General features: G+C 42.1%; 1 protein-coding gene across 1 annotated transcript in view; it reads left to right on the plus strand.

The window, feature by feature from the left end:
- The first annotated feature begins 5,406 nt into the window (after positions 1-5,406).
- The window catches only part of LOC136864740 (epidermal growth factor receptor kinase substrate 8), a 368,916-nt gene continuing 349,099 nt past the window's right edge, over positions 5,407-25,223 (plus strand). Inside the window, exon 1 of the mRNA XM_067142087.2 lies at positions 5,407-5,678. The gene's annotated coding sequence lies outside the window, so the exon portion shown is untranslated. The remainder of the gene's footprint in view (positions 5,679-25,223) is intronic.

Raw genomic sequence — 25,223 nt, forward strand, 5'->3', positions numbered from 1 at the left:
TAGACAACCGAGCATGTGGGTTGGTTTGGGTCTCAAGCTGTCAGCTTGCATTCGGGTTCGAACCCCACTGTCGACTGCCCTGAAGATGGTTTTCCGTGGTTTCCCATTTTCACACCAAGCAAATGCTGGGGCTGTACCTTAATTAAGGCCACGGACGTTTTTTCCCACTCCTAGCCCTTCCTGTCCCATCGTCGCCATAAACCTATCTGTGTCGGTGCGACGTAAAGCAACTTGTAAAAAAAAACACTGCTACCGCAGTATACACCCAATATGTAGAAAATAACCAATTTTAAAACACCGGAAAAGTAGTCTACTAAAACCAAGCAAATTGGATGTGCAGTTAGGGTCGCGCAACTGTGAGTTTGCACTAAGTTCGAATCCCACCGTCAGCAGCCCTGAAGACAGTTTTCTGTGGTTTCCTATTTTCTCACCAGGAAAATGTTGGGGCTGTACCTTAATTAAGACCATGGCCGCTATCTTCCCAGTCCTATCCCTTTCCCAACCTTGCGTCACCGAAAACCTTCGAAGTGTTAGCGCGACCTTAAACCACTAGAAACAGGGGTGTAACGAATATGATACGGGCACCCTGCATGAAACAAAATTGGGCCCCCTCAAAGAGATTGTATAAAACCTATCAATAACACATACAAATTTAACTCCACCAGATACTTTAATGCAATCTGTATCCGTTCAATATATATGAAGGACATACTATGAGAGTACAAAACTAATTAATTAATTTATAGATTTTACTTAGAATATGAAATATTTTGTGGGGAATGAAATACAACGTAAATAAATATATGTTTCTATATTTTGTCCTTCCATTTTTTAAACTTAATTGAACTTAAATTCAATTATAAATAAACTGGATCATGCAGCATTTTTTAACATTTGTTTTACGTCGCATCGACACAGGTAGGTATTTTGGCGACGATGGGACAGGAAAGGCCTACGAGTGGGAAAGAAGCGGCCATAGCCTTAATTAAGGTACAGTCCCAGCATTTGCCTGGCGTGAAAATGGGAAAAAACGGAAAACCATATTCAGGGCTGCCGACAATGGTGTTCGAACTCACTATCTCTCGGGTGCAAGCACACAGCTATGCGCCCCTAACCGCACAGCCAGCTCGCTCGAGACGGCATACTTTCTGGGATCTGGGATACAAAGGCATTCCTGATTTCAATGATATATGTACCGGTTGGTACACTTATACGCCGCACATTTGAATTTTCCGCCTTAAAGTACTCCTCTACAGCTGAAACTCTGAACTTTAAAACTGAATTAATTCAACCGTTTATCAGAAGATGTCACTGTGTTAATTTCGAATTGTTTTTGTTTACTAATTATCAAGAAGTGTGGACATTCTCTCACAGATGTCTCAACCAAAAGCTATGATCATGCACCCTGGTGCGAAGTGAAGGAACTTTTCTTGAAGATATTTTGTATTCATAAGTTTGTTCTTTACTAAATGTTGTTCTTTCATTTGTGGGTTGGCAATATTAATCTTTCTTTCCGCCAGTTTTGAAATTAGCCAATCGTAAATTTCTGTCATTAATTTTCAGCCAATGGCGTCTTTCTTCCCCAATGTTGATCTGTAACTGTAAGCTACCCAATAAACGACTGTGGGTGTATCTTAATCATTCATGAAAGGTCTCGAATCTTCCCCAAGAGTATAAAAACTGCTGATTTTCCTGGCTCTCCGCCACTCGTACAACATCTAGCTTAGTGTATGGAAGTATAGCAGGAGGCGGGAAGCGCCTCTTTCATCCGCCAGCAGCTCGTCTACAAGGTAATGGCCTTTTAACATCTTTATTTCTTGCTAGCTCAGCAGTTTAGCCCTCGGGGAAGGTCCGAAACTTTTCAATGTAACCTGCCTCTCTAAAAATGTAACTTAGTGCCGGCTTATGTAAAAGTTTCTTATTATTTAACTGTAAATCGGGGATAGAGAGTGCTTTACCCTCTCGAGCTCCCCTTCATTTTGAGTTGAGGTGACTACGTTTTCATAACCGATTTTCTACTCTTAATGTATTAAAATGTTCTTATACGAGTCACCTCCCTAGTTTGGGAATAGCCCCTGTATCTTCGGCCTAGTGCCCCTTAGGTTTTATGAAGTTTCATGTAGGAGTGCAAGCAACGCCTCCATTCATCTTGGTATTTTGGGCCATTTAATTAACCTATTATGTTTCTTTTAAGGCCCTGTAGGCTGGGTACGAGATACCCCTGTTTAATTCTTGTAAGTTATGCCTCGATGGCAAGTTTTGGTAAAGTTTGGTATTGCCTTTAATAGGCTTGAAAAATTGAGAGCGGGTCAGCTCTTTCTTGTGTTTGACAGGTGCCTCTGGAAGGCTTGAGGTTAAAAGTTGGGATCAAGTGCTCCTTGAATGAAGGGGTTTTCTGCCCTTTGAATAAATGAGTGTACCTTGGTAATGTTGGGCTAGTAGCTCAAGGGTTGTGTAACTGAGGCTCGAGGCCAGAACTTGTAAAGACCCCGAAACTTGTGCTTTCGTTTGTAAAGTTATCAGTGTACCTGTGTTTTTTTATTGTTATTTCACCTAGACAAAATTTGTTAAATCTTGTTGTCTATTGAAAATATAACCTTTATTGAAATTTTAATTCATCTTTCGGACTTGTAGTTAGACCCATTCCAGCCCGCACCTTCTTTCACGTCTGCATTCCACGGAAAACTCCGTAACAATACCCATGGATGACACATTCGATGCTTGAGGAGGCTAACTTCACATAGTCTGTCTGGCATTCGGTTTAAGTGTTGTATTAATTCATTTAGTTGTTCTGAGGAAGTCTTCGGGCCCATTATGCTTAGGGTATTGTAGGCCTTGCAGGTCCTAACGTTACGCTACTGACTAGAAAACATAGTCTACTAAGGTTACTGAAACAAATGGACTTATCAAGCCAGACAACTATTAGGCGTGAGTTTATAAACAATAAACCAGCGAGACTTCTCTTATTTCGTGTATCTCCGGTCGCCTGCGTTGTCTACGAGCTAAAGCCCGCAGTTCTACTCGAGGTTGTGGATTAGATTGTCAGATGGCAATTAAGAGTGTTTAAATGTGAGACATCCGTGTCTTTAGAATTTCTGGTACATTTAAGAACAGCTTCTGACCGAATTTCGGCATCCTCATGTCTCTCTTAACGTCACTGGGAGTTGCAAAAACGTTTATGGAGTAGGTCTAATTATAACTATACCTCAGAATACCAAAACTCACAATGAACAGACTACATTGTCTGTTATGTACACAATTACCATCCTACCTGCAATGCTCGTAACGAACATAGAATTTGTTCCTATCCCGGTTATCAGTTATTGAGGATGGCCATTGGGACGATGGCCTAGATGTAAGAGCTCCTAAAATAATAATAATAATAATAATAATAATAATAATAATAATAATAACAAAACTCGAGTCCTCACCCCGAGGTGGTGTAGCTCTTTTCAGGCACACCCTAAACGGATGTGAGCTGCATGTACCATTTCAACCGAATACCAGCCCTCCTGTCAGTTTTTAAATTTCTGGCAGTGCCGGGAATCGAACCTGGGTCCCCGAGGACCGCAGCTAATAACAATAGCAGTTACGCTACGGAGGCGAATAATAATAATAATAATAATAATAATAATAATAATAATAATAATAGATTCGACCACCACTGTCGGCAGCCCTGAAGATGGTTTTCTGTGGTTTCCCCATTTTCACACCAGGCAAATGCTGGGGTTGTACCTTAATTAAGGCCACGGCCGCTTCCTTCCCATTCCTAGGCCTTTCCTGTCCAATCGTCACCATAAGACCTATCTGTATCGTTGCGACGTAAAGCAAATAGCATAATAATAATAATAATAATAATAATAATAATAATAATAATAATAATAATCGTTTGCAATTTGTTTTACGTCGCACCGACACAGATAGGTCTTAAAGCAACGACGGGATAGGAAAGGCCTAGGAGTGGGAAGGAAGCTTTCGTGGCCTTTGTTTGGTGTGAAAATGTGAAACCACGGAAAACTATCTTCAGGTCTGCCGACAGTGGGGTTCGAACCTACTATCTCCTGGATGTAAGCTCACAGCTGCGCGCTCCTAAACACACTTGCCCGGTAATAATAATAATAATAATAATAATAATAATAATAATAGCCAAATTCACAAGAAATAGTTGTCTTTTGATCTACTTATTCAATTAGCTTGTTTACCTAAATAAGTACTTTAGCTCCTCAGTGTACTGGACTTCGGTTCAGAGGGCCCGGGGTTCAATTTCTGGCCGGGCCGAGTATTTTAGCTGTGTATGGTTAATTTGTCTAGTTCGGGGACTGGGTGTTTGTGTTCGCCTTAATACACTTCTCTCCATCTACATACAACATACCATACCTACTATCACAGAAACACACAATAGTGAACACATCCCTCAACATATGGTTTGCGTCAGGAAGGGCACTTGGCCGTAAAATTGAAACATTTCCACAATGGCCGACCCCAAGAAACTGGAAGATGGCCAGGACGAAGTATAGAAACCGATGACCAAGGATGGTCACAGAACCTTACATGAATCACTATTATTGTCGACATCAACAACAACAAGTCCCTATTCTAGAAGATAAAGACAGAACTTTTCGTAGTTTTTTTTTTTTTTTTTTTTTTTTTTACAATTTGCTTTACGTCGCACCGACACAGATAGGTCTTATGGCGATGATGGGACGGGAGAGGGCTAGAAGTGGGAAGGAAGCGGCCGTGGACTAAATTAAGGTACAGCCCCAGCATTTGCCTGGTGTGAAAATGGGAAACCACGGAAAACCATCTTCAGGGCTGCCGACAGTAGGGTTCGAACCCACTATCTCCCGAATACTGGATACTGGCCGCACTTAAGCGACTGCAGCTATCGAGCTCGGTTTTCGTAGTTTCAGCCCTGATTGGCAATACATACACACACCAGTAGGCTACCCTCAAGTTATTCATGCAATACGAATAGGGAACTGTTGACCACGTTGTTCAAGCCTTTAACTTATGACAGGAACAACAACAACAACAACAACAACAACAACAGAAATAAGGACGTCGTTTCTTCACGAAGGCGTTTGACTTACGTCACTCCGGTGATAGCTCCAGGCGATTATCATTTCCACTACCTTAGACAGTTGGCTGTGAATCGTCATAAGAACAGGTAATATAATTTTGCTCTTCGGATCAAATATGCGAATGTTTTCATAATTCTGTTAAGACAGGTGAGCTTGCTATCGTATCATTTTCATTTAAATGAAAGAATAAGGTGGAACAAGTGACAGTATAGACGAGAAATGATCCGTGAGTTGGATATCTGCCAGGTACGGCGGACGGCTGTAGCCTCATGTATGCAGGTATGCGAGAGCTACACTAGCGCCAGTTCTCTTGAAGCTAGTGATAGAAGCACGAAAGTCGTATTGTGTATACGTGGGTTGCGAAGTGTGCTTGGATGAGGCACCTGTTGATTTTATTTTGAAAGGTAGTTGAACGTGTGAAAGAGTTGAAGTTGTCATTTACCTGTGTCCTACTTTTTATTTCACTATACTTAATGTGTTGTGAACGTTGATCGTATACATTTAAGTGAATCTGAAATATTCTCGGTTGAGATACTGGTAGTGAACGGATAGGAAGTTTTCTCAGATGATAGCATGGAGGCTGGCCATTCAAGCAGCGTAAGTTGTGTATTATTTTATTTCTTTCACTAAGAAAATGCATATTAATTTACTAATCATTATTTAACTGTTTTTAATAATTACCTGTTCACTTGTCATACAATTTATTTTACACCTTAGCTTTCAAATCCCACCCATAACAATAATGTACATTCCTGAATTGAAACATCACACTCTTAGTGAATCTTCCGTGGTACGGTACATATAGTTAAGCTTTAGGTATTTGTTAAGGATTACCTGTCCCGATTAGAATTATTACTCATTTTAATAAACCATCGCATTCCTGTCGCACCGATGGGCGCGGCCTCGTTAGTCCCATATTGGGCCTGCATACCTTCAACATAGCCATGCGCTGGTATGTGTGGCCAGGCAATAAATGTGGGCTTTGGCATTGAGGATTGAGTATGGGTTAGCACCACAAGCTCCTGGACTTGCGTTTCCAATTTCATTATCGTGGCCTATTGTCCATCTTTTAGTTCTGTATGCAGTGTAAATGTTATAAAGTTATACAAATTGACAAAATTGGTGCCATCACAATGTAAATAGATACGGCAGCCCGCTGGTTTTGTAACACATTTCAAGAATGAATCTTGTGTTGTATTTCTTGCATGCGTCACGTAATTTATCCTGTAAACAGAGTTTGACGGCTCCAGGGTTTCGCCTTTCGCAGTCTGGACAGGTCAGGTGGAGGTACTGTCTGTGATTGTAGTTTTAAGGGGCAAAACAACAGTGCCACCTGAAAGGACAAACGTATTGGTTAATAACGACCCAAGCAAGTATCTGAGCGTTTGTTTCCAGTCATCGTTATATAGGTGTCTTTTATTATGTTTCAACAAATTAATAAGGATGTTTGACACTTTCGGTGGTGGTAAGTCAATGGGAATTTCTCCTTTCCAATGACAGCTCTGTTCTGGGGGTTGCATTGAGTCAATCAACACTAAAAGGTTTTTTTTTAACTACTTTATTTATTAATTCCAACGAGCCAAAGGCTCATACACAGGAATTGTAAAATACAGTTTGTTTAGCGTCTAAAATTAATATAATAAATATGCATTGGCTACAAATAAATACATAAATTTGTTATAATGAACCAGATTCGTGAGTTTAGTGTTCCTGAAGAATATCGTGAATACGAGCTGTTTGTGGGTGAGGGAGGGTGAGGGGAGTTGGAGGATTTGTTCTTTGCCGGCTTTCATTTCATACTAATGCAGGCAATGTTACCACCGATTACACATGAGAAAATATTTTTGTACTCGCGAAGTTCATCGTGATCATTGAGAGGTGGTTATGTAATAATAATAATAATAATAGTTATTTTCTTTACGTCCCACTAATTACTTTTTCTGTTTTCGGAGACACCGAGGTGCCGGAATTTAGTTTCGCAGGAGTTCTCTTACGTGTCAGTAAATCTACCGACACGAGGCTGGCGTATTTGGGCAACTTCAAATATCACCGGACTGAACCAGGATCGAACCTGCCGAGTTGGGCTCATAAGGCCAGCGCCTCAACCGTCTGAGCCACTCAGCCCGGAAGAGGTGGTTTTAACTCCCCAGAATTGTACACATCCTCTCCCTCCATCCAGGGGCATATGCAGAGGAAGAGATTGGGGGTATAAATCCCCCCCCATTTTAAAGTTTAGAACTTGATTAATTGTGGCAACCATGTAAACGAAGATGTCAGCTCATTGATTGCTTTTAATTTGAACTACGTATTTGCCAACAGTGTGTTGAGCTTTCATTAACAAATATACATAAGTTTTTTTTTTTTTTTTTTTTTTTCTAAAAGCAATCATCCTGAACCAATGGACTTCATTTCTGCACTTGACATTTTGTGACAAAGATATGTTCCTAACAGTACATCGAGCAGTAACGTAGTCAGGATCGGCCGATGGCAGGGGTTTGGTTACAAAATGATGGTAGAACACAATGGAGGTGCATGAATGACTTGTCATTATAAGGACACTGTTAACAAATGAATTACAGATCAGTTGGTTCTACAATTATGTATCTGAATGTTTATTTAGTTCATTATTTTTTTGTCACTTTATGTTTATTTTCTTTCTTCCTTTCGTTTTTTCTTAATCTTGTTTACCCTCCAGGGTTGTTTTTACCTTCGGACTCAGCGAGGGATCCCACCTATACCGCCTCAAGGGCAGTGTCCTGGAGCGTGAGACATTGGGTCGGGGGATACAAGTGGGGATGAGGACCAGTACATCGCCCAAATGGCCTCGCCTGCTGTGCTGAACAGGCGCCTTGGTGGGGATAGACAAGGAAGAAGGAAGGAAGCGACGGTGGCCTTAAGTTAGGTACCATCCCGGCATTTGCCTGGAGTAGAAGTGGGAAATCACGGAAAACCACTTCCAGGATGGCGGAGGTGGGAATATAATCCACCTCTACTCAGATGACCTCCCGAGACTGAGTGGACCCCGTTCCAGCCCTCGTACCACTTTTCAAATTTCGTGGTAGAGCTGGAAATCGAACCCGGGCCTCCGGGGGAGGCAGCTAATCACACTAACCACTACACCAGAGGCGGACATGTTTATTTTCTCTTTGTAAAAATTCCATGGGATGGCATCATAACCCTCAGTAACCCCCTGGCTACGCCCCTGACTTCGAGTACTGAAACGGTTTCCTGTATTAGCACTGCCACACCAGAACGCTCTTTATCATCCCTGAAATACTTAAAATGTTATTTGCAGAATATGACTGCACAGAAAAGATTGAATGTGTTCTCTTTTGTATATACACAAAGAAGAACACGTGACCGTAGAATATATAATCCATGAGCTGGCTAAAAACCCAGGAGATGCCTGCTATTGTAATCAACATGACTTCAAATGTGTCTTAATAAAATAATGTTATGTTAAAAGTTTTAATTTAGTGTTTCTAATTTCACAATATGCACCCCACATTATTTTATACAAGTCCTCAAATGCTAAGATTTAATACCCCCCCCCAAAAAAAAAAATTCTGCGTACGCCCCAGCCCCCATCCCCCGTGCTTAATTACTGTGTACGAACATAACGCCACTTGCGATAGTTTCATTTCCTTTCTCCTTCATTTATTTTCATTAAAGACAGTATTGTATCACGAATTTTAGATCCTCAATCGTAAATATTCAGTCGCTTTACTATGGTGGTCGGATACCAGCACGTTGGTAATATATTCATAGTTTACGTCTCTATCTATTTTGTTTTCTTCGTAATCCTCGAAATATTCAAATAAACTTAGATGATAAAGAGAATGTTTGCTAGAAAAGATCCAGATTATTTGATGGGACTGGTCCCGGTGAGCCGAGAGTTTAGGGAGAGATCAATTTTTACTGTGTGATGAAGTTGGGATTCATCATTTTAGTTTCATCGCATATATATTTGTGGTTTATGCGGCATACGGTTCAGCAGTTTTCGAAGATTTGCTTCAACAATAATCGCTAGTCTATCCAACACACTTCGACATAACACATTCCTCACGACTCTGATGGAAGGAAAAGTTCTGGGTAAGAAGGGAAGAGGAAGACCGAGGAAGAAGTATCTGGATTCCGTGATGGACAGGCTGAATTTGAAAAAATATGTTGATCTGAAACGCTCAGCAGATGAGAGACAAATGTGGTTGCAGCGACAAGGCCTTGCCTTTAGGATATGAATGAATGAATGAATCCAACGTCGTAGGCAAGGTGGAGGGGGTTACAGGGGATAGAACCCCCCAACGGTAATTTTCTTTCTTTCTTTCTTTCTTTCTTTCTTTCTTTCTTTCTTTCTTAATCTGTTTACCCTCCAGGGTTGGTTTTTCCCTCGGACTCAGCGAGCGTCCCGGAGCGTGAGACATTGGGTCGGAGGATACAAGTGGGGAGGAGGATCAGTACATCGCCCAGGCGTCCTAACCTGCTATGCTGAACAGGGGCCTTGTGGGGGGGATGGGAAGATTGGAAGGGATAGACAAGGAAGAGGGAAGGAAGTGGCTGTGCCTTAAGTTAGCCACCATCCCGGCATTTCCTGGAGGAGAAGTGGGAAACGACTTAGGATGGCTTAGGTGGGAATTGAACCCACCTCTACTCATTTGACCTCCCGAGGCTGAGTGGACCTCGTTCGAACCCTCGTACCACTTTTCAAATTCCGTGGCAGAGCCGGGAATCAAACCCGAGCCTCCGGGGGTGGCAGCTAATTACACTAACCACTGCCGACAAAGGGATTCGAACCCACTATCTCCCGAATACAGGATACTGGCCGCGCTTAAGCGACTACAGCTATCGAGCTCGGTCTCTATTGTCTCGAAGAATTATGAAATTACAGTGTCATTCGCATTGCTGCCTGCTTTCTATTCTTAATCTCTTCTAAAGTTACAATTTCTCGAAATTTAACAATATCATTTTTTAATTTTTTTTTGTGGGCTGAAACCGTTACTGTTTACCACGCTTTTCATATTTCTTATGAGAATTACGATAAATAAATTGAACAACAACAACAACAACAACAACGAAGGCAGTGCTTCATACATACTGAGATTGGAAATTATGATCCCCCATTAACTGTTCTTGACCTGAACATTGAAAATGAATCCGAATGCTGTATACTTCGTGTCGGGCTGAGTAGCTCAGACGGTAGAGCGCAGGCCTTTTGACTCAGAGTTGAGAGGCCCAGACTGGTCGTGTTTGAGGGTACTCATATACGCCAGCCTCCTGTCCGTACATTTACCGGCACGTGAAAGAACTCCTGCGGGACAAAATTCCGGCACCTCGACGTCACCGAATGCCGTAGAGAATGATTAGTGGGACATAGAACCAACGACATTATTATCATTGCTGTACATCGTTCTCTACTCTTTCAATTCTTGCATTTCCAACGAATTCCCGCTTGGAAGGGTGGGATTTCACCATGCAGCCCACAGTTACGAGAATCGAAAGCCGAAATCGTGTAGTAATTGTAATAACTAACTACTCATACGGTATTCGGAGACGCCGAAGTGGTGGAGTTTTGTCCCACACGAGTTATTTTACGTGCCGGTAAATCTGCCGACACGGGGCTGACTATTTGAGCACTTCCAAATACCACCGGATTGAGCCAGACAACTTGGGCTCAGAAAGCTAGTGTCGTAACCGTCTGAGCCACTCAGCCAGGAAGTCGTGTAGTGAAGGTCTTGTTGATATCCAGTGTTCATTTTGAGTTTGGGTTTCCTCTATATCCCCCCTCCCCCCCACTATTTCGAAGGAAGAAGGTCGTGAGTGCAGGTAGCCCGATACCAAAGGTTCCGTAAGACTGACACATACAACAGCTATTTGGGAGCTGATATGATGATCTCTGTAACCTTCAAATGAAGCAACAACAGCACATTTGTTCCAGAAATTTTGGTTCCTCTATATGTTCATAGCATACCTGTCCGGCTGCATGGCTAAATGGTTAGCGTGCTGGCCTTTGGTCACTGGGGTCCCGGGTTCAATTCCCGGCAGGGTCGAGAATTTTAACCATAATTGATTAATTCCGCTGGCACGGGGGCTGGGTGTATGTGTCGTCTTCACATACGCCATTATTATAGCGTACCTACAGTATGTTATGGGCTTTTATTTGGCGGGATAGTTTAAGATAGTTCACTTGTTATTTACATAGCATTCATAGGTTTATAGGTCTATACGCTGTGCTGTTACTTGTTTGTATGTGATGTGACTAATGTATTTGAGATCCATATATGGACTTGGAATGTGTAGCTTGACCGGAGATCTTCATATAATTTGTGCAAATTGATTAAAACATCCTGTAACAACATACGTACTTATTAGACAGCAGAATCGGTTATATGAATCTAGATTATTAATAATATCCATCATAAGAATTTCACCCCCAAGCATATGATACCGAGCACTTGCATTCGGGAGATGGTGGGTTCGAATCCCACCGTCGGCAGCCTTTAAAATGGTTTTCCATGGTTTCTCATTTTCATTCGAGTAAAATGCTTACCTTAATGCTGTACCTTAATTAAGGCCACGGCCGATCCCGACCAAGACACGTGAGATTCTTGAAAGGAAAGTTCACGTGCTTGTGATTCGGATTCTGCGTAAAACAGGAAATCCCGTGGTTATGATCACTACATTAATAGTGACGTTAGCTTTGTTGCCTGATTTATTTTGCTTATTGGTCGCTGGCGCCATCAGACTGGGAGGGTAACAGAGAATAGGGCTGAAGCTACAGTAAATGGAATGGTGTTTCCTAAAGGTATTCAGTCGAACCTCCATATCTCGAATTTCCAGTACCGAGAAATAATTTCAGTTTCACTGCCGTCTGTCCTATTCTTCACGTGTATTTATTTCTCTATTTTTCGAAAATCGATTACATGATTTTCTCAATTTCTCGGAGGAAACGTTTGCTCCATAGACGCTGAAAATATTCTGCAACTCGAATATTGTACAACATTAATTGTGCAATACTAGATTAAAGTCTGCATGTCATTGTTCCTTAACGTACTAGAGTATATCTTATTTATCCACCCTTGGTGCGTTGAACATACAGTATGTCACTTTCTTATTCATAGAGTTTCATATTGTAAAGCGATCATTATATATTGGACATTCAAATGGATGTTATAGTAATTTGCCTTTAAGAAATTTATTTCTGGTAGATTTCTTTACAGTGTCATACAACATACAGTAGAAATTACTCGAGCATATAGCAAAACATGACCTTTTACTACGTCACATTACTATTCATACAGATGCCAGTTCTTCAACTAAACATATGAATGAAATGAACCATAGCACCAATCCTAGTACTTTATGGAGTAACCCTTGTCTTTAATGACAGCTTGATACCTACGTTGCATGGAATTTACTAGCCTCGCACACGTTTCATGGCTGATACTGTACCATTCTTGTGTCACCACTCATTTTAACTCATCTTAGGATGAAACCTTTCTACTGTGAACCTAGACTTCAAAAACGCCCATCAGTGTTCAATAGGGTTTAAGTCAGCAGACTGGGAAAGTGTTTTTAATTTTTTTTTCTAGGGGCTTTACGTCGCACCGACACAGATAGGTCTTATGGCGACGATAGGATAGGAAAGGCCTAGGAGTTGGAAGGAAGCGGCCGTGGCCTTAATTAAGGTACAGCCCCAGCATTTGCCTGGTGTGAAAATGGGAAACCACGGAAAACCATCTTCAGGGCTGCCGATAGTGGGATTAGAACCTACTATCTCCCGGCTGCAAGCTCACAGCCGCGCGCCTCTACGCGCACGGCCAACTCGCCCGGTTTTAATTATTTTGGAATGTTCCAAATTAACCACTCCTTGTTCAGAGCAGCGGTATGTTTGGGGTCGTTATCCTGCTGAAACATGTAGGTTGGTAGCATTCCCATTTTTTTTTTTTTTTTTTTTTTCAGAATTCTGTTTAACATTGTTCTTCAAAATATTATTGTACACTACATTGTCCATTGTGCCTTCAATAAAATGAATATTCTCTACACATTGTGCCGACATACACCCCCACATCATAACCGATCCACCGCCGTGTTTCACTGTGGGAATTGTATTGGCCACGTCTTGTCCGTATTGGTCTTTCTCCACATTCTGCGGGCACCATCGGAACCAAACAGGTCGATTTTAGTTTCATCGAACCAGATGACATTATTCCAGAACTCCTGGCCCTTGTTTTCGTGTTCTTTCGCAAGGATCAGTCTTGCAGCACTGTTCTTCTTACTAACATAGGGCCTCTTCCTTGGTACACGGCCATGGTAACCGTGTCGATGTAAAACTCGCCGGACCGTCTGAGTACACATTTTCTTCCCTGTAGCAGCTTCCAGGTCTGCCCGCAGCTATGGTGCACTTATGAGAGGGTTGGGTTTCACTCGCCTCACAATAAGTCTTTCTGCTTGTGGACTTAGTTTCTTTTGTTTGGGTTTTCTTGGCACATTCTTCACTGACCCTCAGTACTTAACTTATTCACGACATATTGAACAGTGGCATGACTTTTCTTCACCATGAGTCCTATTTTTCGCAGGGAGTACCCTCTAAGTGCTAAACTGACAATTGTATGTGTCAGCTCGTAGACAAGCTCTTTACACTTGCCCATTCCTACCAGCACTCTCACAGGTCTAAAACGAACACATTCAGCAACACCTACTTACGTAGGCCTATGCCCCGTGCAATGCTGTCGGATGATTAGTGTATGAATAACAAAATGACTTGAAGTTTTAGAGTGTATGCAGTTTTTATTTGTGTAAACACATAGTATTTGCACTCACAAAAAAAAGTGCATTGAGTGGTTACATCTTGTTATTACATTCACGACACACAACTATAAATCAATTATTTCCATAACTATACAGGCACATGGAACGCTGTATAACGAAATGGGTTGTGTATGAATAGAAAAGTGATATACTGTAGGCAGTTGGAACTGGATGAACTCTCTCCTGGATCGTCACTAGATCAGGCGTTAAGTGCACAGACTATCCTTCGATCCTACCTACAGAATCAGTCGAATATACTGTAGGTTTAAATGTAAATGTTTTTACAGCAATAACTGTTGTCAAAAACTACGTGGAAGAAAAGAAGCTTGAGAGTGAAAAATATGTTCCTCCTATGTGATAATATTTTTGGAGATATGTTTGACCCGTAGCACATACATTATGAAGAGCGAGAATGCCTTGACAATATTCACACAATATTGCGCCTTAGATTACAGAACCTTATCGGCCAAAGTTCTAAGCTAAACTATTTCACATAGTAGGTTTTCTCCCGGCAGCGACGATATTCTGTCTTCTACGACTTGCTATAATATATCTTGTAATTAAAAGGACAAAATACTTAGAGTTCGTTTTTATATGGTTAAATAACATTTATGGCAGTATCAAACCATAGTTATACGTTATTGGATTACATGTAATCCTCAAAGGTGGGAATTCTCTATATCTCGAAATTTCGATAACTCTAAATAAAATTCAACTCCCGAGGAGATAGAGATATCGAGGTTCAACTGTATATTGGTAACAGAAGGCCTGTGTGCGTCCTCGGTGCTGTACAATTGTTTACACCTGCCATGCCCTCTCCCTGTTCTCTTCGGACCGACGGCCTCTGCGTGCTGGTATTTTATCACTGTAAGGTTCATTCACTTGTCTGTATATTTACTGCTACAATATTCTCCTTTAATCGCCCTTTAATGTTATATACCCGAGCCTCAAACGAACCTCTGATTTTCGGTTTGAATGACAAGCCCAAGCGATTGGGCCACGGAGACTGACTTTAACTATTTAAAGGTAAAAGAGGCTTTCCTCACACGAGAAGTTTTTAAATGGACTAATGGAGAGTATTTCTAGTAGGACTGAGAAGCAATCACCTTCTGGAGGACTTTTATTAAAGACTAGCTGGAATACCGGTCGTTGACTGGAACATATATGTATGTTCAGTCCGTCAGCGCTAACGCTGGTGGGATCCTCAACAGCTCTGCCATCAGCTGTCATAGATGGCCTAGGCTCACTGAAGAGGCGTACTAGGGAAATGAGGAGTGAGGTAGTTTCCCGTTGCTTTCCTCACCGAGCCAGAGTTGCTGTTACATACCAGTCAGCCAAGCCCACTGGAATGCATACACCAACCGACCCTATAAGCAACATTTTCATACCATTCATAGCAGGGACTGGCTGCATAAGGAATTGGCATTACTAGCATCGCTCATGCCTCAGTCACTTTCATATTGTCAAAACCAAGGATAAGATAGAGACAGAGCTATGAAAGTAACAAAATTGCTCTAGCCTATACCCGAAGACATAGTGCACTGTAAATACTAGGTCCTGCCAGCAAAGGCAAGACTGCAACATAGGTATTTAAAAATTAAATTTAGGTGCCTTCCCCATAACTACTAATTCATCAAACGCAAAATAGTTATTTACAGCCTAGATTGCAGTGCTTTATTCCCCGACTTTACATGCCAATTTTCATTACTCTCTCTTCAACCAATTTCTCACGATGCCCGTACACACATACAGACAGAAATGATGGAAAAATAAAAAGTGCATTTTCTTGTTACTGTGGAGACGAGCGATACAGAAATACTATTCTTTTTTTAAATTCTGAGCAATGTTCAGACAAAATTCTTATATGTATAGATCTTGCGATTCCCAAACACAGCAACAATACAAAGCTGCCGTATATGTATAGCATGGATTTCGATAAGAAAGCGTAATTATGGCCACACATTTAGTGGGAAACGAATCCCCGTCAGGAAGTCGTAAAATTTAAGAAACGAGATTTCCACTTCCGAAGGTGCGTATGGCCCTGAGGTTCACTCAGCCTACACCAAAAATGAGTAGCAGGTTAATTCCTGGGGTCAAAGGCGGCCGGGCGTAGAGCTAACCACTCTACCCCATCACGTGCCGAGGTTAACAATGTTGGAAGCCTTTACCTTCCACTCCTCCAAGGGCCTTCATGGCCTGTACGGAGGTGACTTTGCTTTTACATAGTGGGAAAGAAAAGGCGAGGTTTTATGTGACTTCATATGTGATCATAGCCACAGGACCTCCAATTTTGCATAGAATCCGAACTATAGAGCCGTGACTATTATTTCAAAAATCCCTCGTGTGTTTTGGCCACCTTAATGAGAAGCCAGTGTCAGTGTCATGCAGTTGTTACGGCTTTCGCAAACTTCACATTAATTGTTTGCAGAAAACCAAAGCTACAAATGCCGGCGCGGTGGTGTAGGGGTAGCGTGCCTGCCTCTTATCCGGAGGCCCCGGGTTCGAGTCCCGGCCAGGTCAGGGAATTTTACCTGGATCTGAGGGTTGGTTTGGGGTCCACTCAGCCTACGTGATTAGAATTGAGGAGCTACCTGACGGTGAGATAGCAGCCCCTGTCTAGAAAGCCAAGAATAAAAGCAGAGATGATTCGTCGTGCTGACTACACGACACCTCGTAATCTGCAGGCCTTCAGGCTGAGCAGCGGTCGCTTGGTAGGCCAAGGCCCTTCAGTACTGTAGTGTCATGGGGTTAGTTAAGACTACAAAGGAAAGGGACGACATAGCAAGAGTCTCCTTGTTGGCTTTGGTCAGATGCTTGTTTTTCTTAGATACCATCGAGAGTTCGACTCGAAACAGGTCTATTCCACTCAATAATAATAATAATAATAATAATGTTATTGGTTTTACGTCCCACAAACTACTTTTACGGTTTTCGGGTATGTCGAGGGGTCGGAATTCAGTCCCTCAGGAGTTATTTTACGTACCCGTAAATCTACCTTCAAATACCACCGGACTGAGCCGGGATCGAACCTGCCAAGTTGGAGTCAGAAGGCCAGCGCCTCAACTCAACCACTCAGCCTGGCTTTCTTCCACCTAAGACAAATAATAATGTCATTCATATTCCAGGCTGGGTGATTATTTCTTATGCAGAAAATTATATATATTTTTAAATCCTAACATTTTCTGAACCTGAAAGCAATGGGGAAGATATTGTGTTTAATTAATGGGCTAGTTATAATAATGCTACAAAAAATGCAATTTGCCTTGCTGTGAAGTATCTGACATCTTCCGTGATTAAGACCATTTTGTTCTGCCTCAAAGGGGCCAACGTCTTGTCCCAGAATGCGCTGGCTGTTTTTTGTAGCATAAACTGTTGATTTTAAGAGATTGGTAGAGGTGAATTAAGTACTTACACTGTCTTATCGTTAGGTCCATGCTTTAAAATTCCTGCTTAAGGCGAAATTCAGATCTGTATTTCAATGTCAAGAGTGGGGATAGAAGGCAGTTCAGGTTTCGGAAAGGTTATTCCAGTGAGGCACAACTTGTAGGATTCCAGCAAGTTATAGCAGGTATTTTAGTTTCAGGATGCCAAATGGATAGCATTGCGATTGACGTTTCCAAGGATTTTGATAGGGTAGATTTTGGAAGACAACTGACAGAAATGAGGGCCAGTGGACTAGGCAAGAGAGTTGATTGAAGGGGTGGAAACATTTCTAGAAAATAAATCTCGTAGAATTCGAGTAGGTAAAGCATTTACCTGATCCTGTATTATAAAGAGTGGGTTTCCGCAATGCAGTATTATTGGACCTTAATATGATATACAGTATACATTGATACGAGTAAAGAACTGGTATCACAGACAAGATGCAGAGTGGGTTCCGGCCCATAAGTGGCCACGGCTGGTCGGTGGTCCAACAGCTCTGCACTCCGACCGGCCAGCCGAGCAGAGGAGGGGGTGGCCACGGCTCTACCGTGGCTCTACGCCTCTGCATTCGGGAGATGGAACAAGGCTGGACCTCACGGCGGGTCCCAACCATCGGCTGTCCTGAGAATGATTTTCCGTGGTCTTCCATTTTCCTGCACTAAGGCGAATGCCGGGACAGTTCCTCATATAGACCACGGCCGCCAACCCCTTCACCTTCTCCGTGCATCTCCTTCACCGCAACAAATCTCCCGGCCTGAGAAACGGCATTACCATCTAAGAGGCCCGCCTCCCCCTTCAGGGGAGGAATGAAAACATTTTGGTAGTAGTAGCCACAGATATGGAGTTTTGCAGATGGTGTTATACTGTATAGGTTATCAATGAAATACAGCGTTGTGAGAGACTGCAAAAAGACCTCGACAATCTCGTAAGATGGACCGCACACAATGGTGTGATGGTAAACGGGGGTGCAAAGCAAGATTTTTAAGTTTCATCAAGTGGAAAAGTCCTCTGAATTTTAATTACGGTGTTGGAGTGGAAGTACCGTACCTCATGGCGATCAGTGGAAGTACCTAGGTGTTAATATAAGGAAATATATTTTTTGTGGTAAAGCCTCCGTTGCTCAAGCGGCAGCGCGTCGGCCACTCACCACTGGGTTCCGTGGTTCAAATCCCGGTTACTCCATATGAGATTTGTGCTGGAAAAAGCGGAGGCGGGACAGGTTTTTCTACGGGTACTCCAGTTTTCCCTGTCATCTTTCATTGCAGCAACACTCTCCACACACACACACACACACACACACACACACACACACACAAAATCACTACTGATCTGCATTTACCGGGCTTGTGGGCCGTGCGGTTAGGGGCGCGCGGCTGTGAGCTTGCATTCGGGAGATAGTGGGTTCGAATCCCACTGTCGGCAGCCCTGAAGTTGGTTTTTCGTGGTTTCCGATTTTCACACCAGAAAAATGCTGGGGCTGTACATTAACCCTGGAACCGGCAGTCGTCGCGATCGCGACTCATTTCCCTGTTACTCAACCGGCAGAGTCGCTATCGAGATGCATTACGCCAGCTGTGACTAATTTCAAGATAGCGCTTTGACATTCAACATCTTTATGAAATATCTTGCATCATGTTAAAGAGGAAACTCTACTCTATAATACAGCACAATTCCGAAGTAGTTTAGTGCGACAGTGTGTGCAGTATACACGTAGAAAAACGAGAACGATTTGCAGACTGTCATACTGTTGTGCTTGCTGTGGTTGTCCGATGTGCATTTCCTTTGGTGGCGCAAAATTACTGAATTGTCAGGAAGTAGTGAAATTCGTAAATGTTTGTTTGATTTGGACGGCGAAGGTGATAGTGACGTATTTTTAGAAGGAATTGACGATGATTTTGACAATAATTCGTCAGGTAGTGGTGAGTTATATGAGTCTAGGCTAAGTGATTTTGACACTGATATTGACGATGATGTGGAACACGATGAACCAGCCACTGATGATAATAATGATAATGACAGTAATGCAGTTGACCAAACAGAACCGAAGAGGACAAGCGTTTATCCTCCAGAGCCAAAAATAAAAGTGGAAGAGAAGTTCAAGGTTCGAAACGCAGGTGTAAAAAATTGCCCTCCGAGAAACTGTCTTCCTCTGGCATATTTCTATTTATTTTACTCCAATGCTATCTGGAATCATTTAGGGACTGAAATTAATAAATACGCACAGGAAATTATTCGAAATAAAACGAATTCCGGATATATGGGTCCGTATTCTCGTCTGCAAAGATGGGTTGACGTTACAGTATCAAATATCCAAAAAAAAAAAATCTCTAGTTATAAATATGTGTCTGAACCCTAATAACCCAGGATGTAATTGTAGTGTTCATATACAGTACTACCATAAATTAAAACATTTTTGGAGGCCTATGAAATCAGGAAGAAAGAGGAGCCACCCCGAAGGTAGCGAGGATGAATCTGACTAAGTAGACTCACGTTTTGGTGCGATGTGCTTGCGTTATATCAGTTCTATTTTACTTTACAGTACTTCAATGTAGTGAAACCTTTCTACATATTTGTAATCAGCATAAAATTGTGCAAATTTTGTATATAGTAACATCTTCATATAATATTAACTTTTTACGTACACGTGGCCCAGAAATTTCGAATTATTTTGGAATACTTAGCATGTGTTGAATACTTCGCCCATACTGCTTCAGGATACTAAATTAGTAAGTTTAATTTCCTACTATAGTAATCTTCGTCCTTTTTTGAATAAAATGACATGTTATACATGAAAATAAATTGAAAAACAAAATTTGTATGAATTTTTGAAATGTTGCTTGCAAAACTCGCCTAAATGCTTGCCGCTTGAAGGTAAACCGCTTGCCGGTTCCAGGGTTAAGGCCACGGCCGCTTCCTTCCCATTCCTTGGCCTTTCCTATCCCATTGTCGCCATAAGACGTGTCTGTGTCGGTGCGACGTAAAGCCACTAGCAACAAAGATCTGCATTTAGGGCAGTCGCCCAGGTGGCAGATTCTCTGTCTGTTGTTTTCCTAGCCTTTTCTTAAATGATCGCAAAGAAATTGGAAATTTATTTAACATCTCCCTTGGTAAGTTATTCCAGTCCCTAACTCCCTTTCCTATAAACTAATATTTGCCCTAATTTGTCTTCTTGAATTGCAACTTTATCTTCATTTTGTGATCTTTCCTACTTTTAAAGACACTACTCAAACTTATTCGTCTACTAATGTCCTTCCACGCCATCTCTCCGTTGACAGCTCGGAACATACTTCTTAGTCGAGCAGCTCATTTCATTTCCTCTGTCAGTCATTTATCATTGCCCCAAAGGAGTGCGACAGGCTTCGGCAGCCGGCACGAATTCCTATCCTCGCCGCAAAATGGGGGCTTCATTCATTCCATTCCTGATTCGGTCACTGACTGGAACACAGGTTGTAGGTTTTCATTCTTTGTGGTAATCACATTAACGGGATTGTAAATAAAAGTTACTGATTTCTTCGTACAGCTATGAAGGTATTTAGCTGGTTGTAGTACGGATGTGCAAGGGTCCGACTCGTTGCTGAATGGTCAGCGTACTGGCCTTCGGTTCAGAGGGTCCCGGGTTCGACTCCCGGCCGGGTCGGAGATTTTAATCGCTTCTGATTAATTCTTCTGGCTCGGGGACTGGGTGTTTGTGTCCGTCTCAACATGCTCCTCTTCATATCCAGACAATATATCACACTACCAACCACCTCAGTAAAACGCAATAGTGATTACATCCCTCCAGGGCATCCGGCCGTAAAACAGGCCAAATCGCATGTGCGGAACAGTTCATACCCGTGACCCCACAGGTGTGGCAAAAGCGGTAGGAAAAGAAGTGCGGATGTGCAAGAGTCACTGGTAATAACCCAATCAGAATATAAAGGAATGTGGCTCTGTAGAATAAAAAAGTTTGCTTCCGAATTCTATAGCTTACCCTCTAATCAGTTCGTACATTGCCCGCCTGGTGGTCATGATCGTTAAAACGTCAAGTCTTTATGATGCCGTGGTGAGCCGGTTCGTCCTTTTAGTGAGAAAAAAAATCACCATAAAAATGTTGGACGGTAGGGTGGTACGCAATTTCTAATCACTTGATTGCGTACCAGAAGCCTTGATTGATATCCAAACCTCTCCGCAGTGTTCACATGGAGTGAGGACATTTGACGCTGTTGATAGTGATTCGTGAGATGTTAAACCTTGAACAGACCCTTTGATGGTATTCAGCAAGAGTAGGCGGTGTACCATCACCTTCTCACAACCAGGTGCGCAGGTAGTCCAAGGGAGTCAAGTAAAGACTTACACCAGACGAGCTTAACATGCCCTCGGACATTCCCGGCACTAGAACCCATGCAATAACAGAATGGTAAGGTAAGAGTGTATTCTGCCCGAAGGCAGGTCCGAACCTCCGCAGAGGTGTGCCCGAGCCGGAGTTTACGTACGGTAGGGTGGCCAGTTCCTTTCCGCTCCTTCATTCCTTTATCCCCCACCAACAGCGCGTGGCAACCCATCCAAATCTTGACCACGCCCAATGTTGCTCAACTTCAGAGATCTCACGGGATCCTGTGTTTCAACACGGCTACGGCAGTTGGCATAAATGAATGAATGAATAAATGAATAAAGTTCGTGAATTAGCAGGCCCTTAAATAAAAATGAAAACATATAAACTGTTTTCCAGCCATTGACCGGGTCAGGGATGGAATGAATGAAACCCCCAACTTGCGGCGAGGATAGGAATTGTGCCGGCTGCCGAAGCCTGTCGCACTCCTCTGGGGCAATGATTAATGACTGACAGGTGAAATGAAATGATATTGGAGAGTGTTGCTGGAATGAAAGATGACAGGGAAAACCGAAGTACCCGGAGAAAAACCTGTCCCGCCTCCGCTTTGTCCAGCACAAATCTCACATGGAGTGACCGGGATTTGAAGCACGGAACCCAGCGGTGAGAGGCCGACGTGCTGCCGTCTGAGCCACGGAGGCTTTAGCACGTCCTTAAATAATGTTATTGTTTTTACGTCCCACTAACTACATCTGAAGGTTTTCGGAGACGCCGTGGTACCGTAATGTTCTCCCGCAGGAGTTCTTTTAAGTGCCAGTAAATCCATCGACACGAGGCTGACGTATTTGAGCACCTTCAAATACCACTGGACTGAGCCAGGATCGAACCTGCCATTTTGGGGTCAGAAGGCCACTCAGCACGGCAGGTCCTTAAATAAAGTTAATGTTGTGTACACCGAAATTAAGCTTCTCGGTGTCTCTTCAATCCGCTTCCATAGGCCCTAATATGCGTCGTGGATTCCGTAAATAGTGTAGTAATAATAACACCATATACTGATGTGTAAGGTAATTATTGTAGTGCAATTTCTTGTAGCTTGTTTCAGGTATTCTACGTGATCATGTTTAAGACAGGAACTCATGATAACTGAACACCAGAAGTCACTCTCAAGAGGTCTTATAGAGAGACGAAGAGTGACGGAATTCTTTCAGCGAGACATTCCTGATAATGCTATTGCTTTGCCAGTTTACCAACTTCTATAGCCATGCCTGTCCTATCATGTTCTGTGAAAGGTGTAGAGGAAGTTAATGTGGGACCAAGAAGAATTTCCGCAGTTATCCAGAGCTTTACCCAGTTTTTGGCAAAATAAGAGTATGATACCTTGTTTTGAGATACGGATCAGCTTTGTGATACGTTCTATTGCACACACGTGGACTACATAATATCAAAAAGCTTCACTTATACCAGCCCTTAATAAATATATATATAGCCTATATACTGTATATAAAATAACATGACTGACTGACTGACTGACTGACTGACAGATTCATCATCCCCCAGCCAAAACTATTGGACACAAAGAAATGACATTTTGGGGATACATTTATATTACAATGTAAATGCTCACTAAGGGAGGATTTTTGGATATTCCGTCGCTCAGTGGGTGAATTTTTAAAATGAGTACGTCTATATCTCAAAACGTAACAGTTTAAACACGTGAAAATTGGTATTTGGAACCTCCTTTAAAAATAGAAGAAACACGTATTTTTTTGTTTTCGGAAAATCGACTTGTGGGGGGGATGAAAATAAGTGATCAGAGTGTTGAATTCTGTTTGAGGACAGCGTACTTATATCTCAAAAACTGAAGATATTACAGACGTGAAAATCAGTATTTGGAATCTCCTTTAAAAATAAACGTGTATTTTTTTCTGAAAGTCTACTTGGGGGGGGGGGGGGTAGAAAGAAGTTAAAAAGACGTTGAATTTTTTTCATGAGGACTTTTATTTCTCATAAACTGAAGATGTTACAGACGAGAAGATTGGTATTTGGAATCTCCTTTTAACATAAAGGAGCACTTGTTTGTTTGCGGAAAATCCACCCAAGAGTGTGAAAAGGCTTGCCACTTAACTGGGGTGGAAAGAAGTGAAAAAGGAGTTGAATTATTTTTATGAGGTCACTTATATATGAACAACTGAAGATGTTACAGACGTGGAAATAACATGTATTTTTATTTTTTTTGTTTTCGACTTGAGAGAAGACTGTTTCTCACATGTACAGTTCTATGTCCCATGGTCATCACAGCCCCAAAAGGCAATACCATAAACGTGATTTACAAAGAGTTTATGGGGTAAATGAAATTCAAGTTTTTCGGTGAGATTTTATACTTAAGGGATTTTCAGATAATGCGTTAGTACAGTACCGAGGAACGATTACTTTTATCAAATTACGAAATCAACGCGAGCGAGGCCGCGGATAACAGCTAGTATATATATTCGTTCTGGCACTACTATTTTTTCTTCCATGTTCACCTTCATTCCTCTAGCCAGCGAAGGATCATTCCCCTTAGCGCCGTAAGTAGGAGAATTTTGGAGCAAATCTGCTGTTGACCTGGGATATTACTAGGGAAGTGATTCAATATCTCGCCTGGTGATCTCAAATTACGAAAGAAAGGGGTATATTGTATATGGGTTTAAGGTGGTGAACGCCTTTATCTATATGGGGAAGGGCGCAATATCCAGGCTTTAGCGTGGAACTGACCTGGGAAACCAAAACCACGGAAATCCATTTTGAGGATAGTATAAGAGATTCGAGTGCATAGTACATTGTTATTCTCGTCGGTGCCCCTAAATTTTGAAGCAATATATGTTTTCTGCTGTTGCGTGTTTACTAACTTACATTGTTCTTTTTTCATAATAAGTACAATATACAAGTGCGATGTAAGCAACGGTAATTAATTTAAGAAATGTATTAGTGGCACAATTTAAGACAACATGCACGTCCATGCTATGCTGTCCGGACTCGAACCAACGGTTGAGTGTGGAACACATTTACAAGGCCAACGCCTCGCACCTGAGATACGATGGCTGGCTGTTGCTCGCTTCCGCTGCCTGCCTCTGCTGAGTCGAAGGCCAGTACTGGGCGTGATCGTGTGAAGTCCAAAGACTTTAATATTACTTAGATGAAGTCCCCCTACAGAAACACCGCTAACACACTCCAGCAGAGGAGAGAGCATGGCATTTAATGCCGAGATCTTTGTTCTGGGTAACATGAGACCTTTCTTCGTTTTAACACTACAGAGCTCCCATAATTAGAGCCCTGCACGGTTGCGGATATCTGCGCATTTATCCGCGGACATCCTCGAAGTTAGTGTCTTAGCGGATGAAAACTGACACGTGCGGATAATTTTGCTGTTTATAATGTTTATTGATTTTCACCCATGTGTACTTTAGAAATCTCGACAAGTGGGTCTTTCATACATTTCATGCATTTAATTTTGCTTGTGCTGAGGCGATCCTTGACATTAGTATTTATTTATTTATTTATTTATTACAGTCTATGGAGGGCCATCATACACCAATAAAAACACGTTTAAATATGTATAAAAGAAA

The sequence above is a fragment of the Anabrus simplex genome, chromosome 2, assembly GCF_040414725.1.
Source record: "Anabrus simplex isolate iqAnaSimp1 chromosome 2, ASM4041472v1, whole genome shotgun sequence".
NCBI classification, from domain to species: Eukaryota; Metazoa; Arthropoda; class Insecta; order Orthoptera; family Tettigoniidae; genus Anabrus; species Anabrus simplex.